Consider the following 5,390-nt stretch of genomic DNA (forward strand, 5'->3'; position numbering starts at 1 on the left):
TGTTTCCATTTTATACTAACTTGTAGTTATTATTACGCTTAGAAAATTTATCACACAAACTCTTGGGTCTAGACCTACGTTTGGATCAAGTTTCGTCGAATTCTGAGAATGCTCAAAATTTAGCTATTTGGCACGGTTTTATTAAAACAAGTATGTTTCACTTTTATACTAACTTGTAGTTATTCTTACGCCTAGCAAATTTACAAAACAAATGCTTGGGTCTAGACATACGATTGGGTCAAGTTTCGTTGAATTCTGTGAACGTTCAAAAGTTAACTATTTTGCACGATTTTATTAAAACAATTTTGTTTCCCTTTTCCACACAAATTCTTGGGTCTAGACCAACGTTTGGGACATGTTTCGTTGAATTTTGAGAATGTTCAAAATTTTGCTGTTTTGCACGGTTTTATTAAAGCAAGTTTGTTTCCCTTTTATACTAACTTGTAGTTATTACTACGCTTAGAAAATGTATAACACAAATGCTTGGGTCTAGATCTACGTTTGGGTCAAGTTTCGTAAAATTTTTAAAACGTTCAAAATTTAGCTGTTTTGCACGTTTTATTAAAGCAAGTTTGTTTCCATTTTATACTAACTTGTAGTTACTATTACGCTTAGAAATTTAACACACAAATTCTTGGGTCTAGAATTACGTTTGGTGACAGTTTCGTCGAATTATGAGAATGCTCAAAATTTAGCTGTTTTGCACGGTTTTATTAAAACAAGTTTATTTCCCTTTTATACTAACTTGTAGTTATTATTACGCTTATCAAATTTACAACACAATGCATTGGTCTAGACCAACGTTTGGGTCAAGTTTCGTCCTTTAGCTGTTTTGCACGGTTTATTAAAGCAAGTTTGTTTCCCTTTTATATTAACTTGTAGTTATTATTACGCTCAGCAAATTTCGAACACAAATGCTTGGGTCTAGACCTGCAATTGGGTCAAGTTTCGTCGAATTTTGAGAACGTTCAAAAGTTAGTTGTTTTGCACATTTTTATTAAAACAAGTTTGTTTCCCTTTTATACTAACTTGAAGTTATTATTACGCTTAGAAAATTTAACACACAAAATCTTGGGTCTAGACCTATGTTAGGATCAAGTTTCGTCGAATTTTGATAATGCTCAAAATTTACCTGTTTTGCACGGTTTTATTTAAACAAGTTTGTTTTGCTTTTATACTAACTTGTAGTTAGTATCACGCCTAGCAAATTTACAACACAAATGCTTGGGTCTGGACCTACAATTGGGTCAAGTTTCGTTGAATTCTGTGAACGTTCAAAAGTTAACTGTTTTGCATGGTTTTATTAAAACAAGTTTGTTTCCCTTTTATACTAACTTGAAGTTTTAGCAAATTCCACACAAATGCTTGGGCGTAGACCAACGTTTGGGACATGTTTCGTCGAATTCTGAGAATGTTCAAAATTTAGCTGTTTTGCACGGTTTTATTAAAGCAAGTTTGTTTCCCTTTTATAATAACTTGTAGTTATTATTACTCTTAGCAAATTTACAACACAATGCATTGGTCTAGACCAACGTTTGGGTCAAGTTTCATCCTATTCTGAGACCGTTCAAAATTTAGTTGTTTTGCACGGTTTTATTAAAGCAAGTTTGTTTCCCTTTTATATTAACTTGTAGTTATTATTACGCTTAGCAAATTTACAACACAAATGCTTGGGTCTAGACCTGCAATTGGGTCAAGTTTCGTCGAATTCTGAGAACGTTCAAAAGTTAGTTGTTTTGCATGGTTTTATTAAAACAAGTTTGTTTCCCTTTTATACTAACTTGTAGTTTTTATTACGCTAAGAAAATATAACACACAAACTCTTGGGTCTAGACCTACGTTTGGATCAAGTTTTGTCGAATACTGAGAATGCTAAAAATTTAGCTGTTTTGCACAGTTTTATTAAAACAAGTTTGTTTCCCTTTTATACTAACTTGTAGTTATTATTACGCTTAGCAAATTTACAACACAAATGCTTGGGTCTAGACCAGCGTTTGGGACATGTTTCGTCGAATTCTGAGAACGTTCAAAATTTAGCTGTTTTGCACGGTTTTATTAAAGCAAGTTTGCTTTCCTTTTATACTAACTTATAGTTATTACTATGCTTAGGAAATATATAACACAAATGCTTGGGTCTAGATCTACGTTTGGGTCAAGTTTCATAAAATTTTTAGAACGTTAAATATTTAGCTGTTCTTCACGGTTTTATTAAAGCAAATTTGTTTCCCTTTTATACTAACTTGTAGTTACTATTACGCTTAGAAATTTAACACACAAATTCTTGGGTCTAGAATTACGTTTTGGTCAAGTTTCGTCGAATTTTGATAATGCTCAGAATTTAGCTGTTTTGCACGGTTTTATTAAAACAAGTTTGTTTCGCTTTTATACTAACTTGTAGTTATTATCACGCCTAGCAAATTTACAACACAAATGCTTGGGTCTGGACCTACATTTGGGTCAAGTTTCGTTGAATTCTGTGAACGTTTAAAAGTTAACTGTTTTGCATGGTTTTATTAAAACAAGTTTGTTTCCCTTTTATATTATCGTGTAGTTATTATTACGCTTAGCAAATTTACCATACAAATGCTTGGGCTTAAACCAACGTTTCGGACATATTTCGTCGAATTCTGAGAATGTTCAAAATTTAGCTGTTTTGCACGGTTTTACTAAAGCAAGTTTGTTTCCTTTTTATACTAACTTGTAGTTATTATTACTCTTAGCAAATTTACAACACAATGCATTGGTCTAGACCAATGTTTGGGTCAAGTTTCGTCCTATTCTGTGACCGTTCAAACTTTAGCTGTTTTGCACGATTTTATTAAAGCAAGTTTGTTTCCCTTTTATATTAACTTGTAGTTATTATTAAGCTTAGCAAATTTACAACACAAATGCTTGGGTCTAGACCTACAATTGGGTCAAGTTTCGTCGAATTTTGAGAACGTTCAAAAGTTAGTTGTTTTGAATGGTTTTATTAAAACAAGTTTGTTTCCCTTTTATACTAACTTGTAGTTTTTATTACGCTAAGAAAATATAACACACAAATTCTTGGGTCTAGACCTACGTTTGGATCAAGTTTTGTCGAATTCTGAGAATGCTAAAAATTTAGCTGTTTTGCACGGTTTTATTAAAACAGGTTTGTTTCCCTTTTATACTAACTTGTAGTTATTATTACGCTTAGCAAATTTACAACACAAATGCTTGGGTCTAGACCAACGTTTGGGACATGTTTCGTCGAATTCTGAGAACGTTCAAAATTTAGCTGCTTTGCACGGTTTTATTAAAGCAAGTTTGTTTTCCTTTTATTCTAACTTGTAGTTATTACTATGCTTAGCAAATGTATAACACAAATGCTTGGGTCTAGATCTACGTTTGGGTCAAGTTTCGTAAAATTTTTAGAACGTTCAAAATTTAGCTGTTCTGCACGGTTTTATTAAAGCAAGTTTGTTTCCCTTTTATACTAACTTGTAGTTACTATTACGCTTAGAAATTTAACACACAAATTCTTGGGTCTAGAATTACGTTTAGGTCAATTTTCGTCGAATTTTGATAATTCTAAAAAAATTAGCTGTTTTGCACGGTTTTATTAAAAAAAGTTTGTTTCCCTTTTATACTAACTTGTAGTTATTATTACGCTTAGCAAATTTACAACACAAATGCTTGGGTCCAGACCAACGTTTGGAACATGTTTCGTCGAATTCTGAGAACGTTCAAAATTTAGCTGTTTTGCACGGTTTATTAAAGCAAGTTTGTTTCCCTTTTATATTAACTTGTAGTTATTATTACGCTTAGCAAATTTACAACACAAATGCTTGGGTCTAGTCCTGCGATTGGGTCAAGTTTCGTTGAATTACCAAATTTACAACACAAATGCTTGGGTCTAGACCTGCGATCGGGTCAAGTTTCGTCGAATTCAGAGAACGTTTAAAAGTTAGTTGTTTTTACACGGTTTTATTAAAATAAGTTTGTTTCCCTTTTAAACTAACTTGTAGTTATTATTACCCTTAGAAAATTTAACACACAAACTCTTGGGTCTAGACCTACGTTTGGATCACGTTTCGTCGAATCCTGAGAATGCTCAAAATTTATATGTTTTGCACGGTTTTATTCAAACAAGTTTGTTTCCCTTTTATACTAACTTGTAGTTACTATTACGCTTAGAAATTTAACACACAAATTCTTGGGTCTAGAATTACGTTTAGGTCAAGTTTCGTCGAATTCTGAGAATGTTCAAAATTTAGCTGTTTTGCACAGTTTTATTAAAACAAGTTTGTTTCGCTTTTATACTAACTTGTAGTTATTATCACGCCTAGCAAATTTACAACACAAATGCTTGGGTCTGGACCTACAATTGGGTCAAGTTTCGTTGAATTCTGTGAACGTTCAAAAGTTAACTGTTTTGCATGATTTTATTAAAACAAGTTTGTTTCCCTTTTATACTATCGTGTAGTTATTATTACGCTTAGCAAATTTACCACACAAATGCCTGGGCTTAGACCAACGTTTGGGACATGTTTCGTCGAATTCTGAGAATGTTCAAAATTTAGCTGTTTTGCACGGTTTTAGTAAAGCAAGTTTGTTTCCCTTTTATACTAACTTGTAGTTATTATTACTCCTAGCAAATTTACAACACAATGCATTGGTCTAGACCAACGTTTGGGTCAAGTTTCGTCCTATTCTGAGACCGTTCAAAATTTAGCTGTTTTTGCACGGTTTTATTAAAGCAAGTTTGTTTGCCTTTTATATTAACTTGTAGTTATTATTACGCTTACCAAATTTACAACACAAATGCTTGGGTCTAGACCTGCGATCGGGTCAAGTTTCGTCGAATTCAGAGAACGTTTAAAAGTTAGTTGTTTTACACGGTTTTATTAAAATAAGTTTGTTTCCCTTTTAAACTAACTTGTAGTTATTATTAGCCTTAGAAAATTTAACACACAAACTCTTGGGTCTAGACCTACGTTTGGATCACGTTTCGTAGAATTCTGAGAATGCTCAAAATTTAGCTGTTTTGCACGGTTTATTCAAACAAGTTTGTTTCCCTTTTATACTAACTTGTAGTTATTATTATGCCTATCAAATTTACAACACAAACGCTTGGGTCTAGACCTACGCTTGGATCAAGTTTCATTGAATTCTGTGAACGTTCAAAAGTTAACTGTTTTGCACGGTTTTATTAAAACAAGTTTGTTTCCCTTTTATACTAACTTGTAGTTATTATTTTTTTTTGTTAAATGTAAGTATCATTAAGTAAAATGAAATAGTAGTAAACTTGTAGTTATTATTACACTTAGCAAATTTACGACACAAATGCTTGGGTCTAGACCAACGTTTGGGACATGTTTCGTCGAATTCTTAGAACGTTCAAAATTTAGCTGTTTTGCACGGTTTTA

This window comes from Sesamum indicum, unplaced genomic scaffold (assembly GCF_000512975.1).
Source record: "Sesamum indicum cultivar Zhongzhi No. 13 unplaced genomic scaffold, S_indicum_v1.0 scaffold00267, whole genome shotgun sequence".
In the NCBI taxonomy this organism is placed as follows: Eukaryota; Viridiplantae; Streptophyta; class Magnoliopsida; order Lamiales; family Pedaliaceae; genus Sesamum; species Sesamum indicum.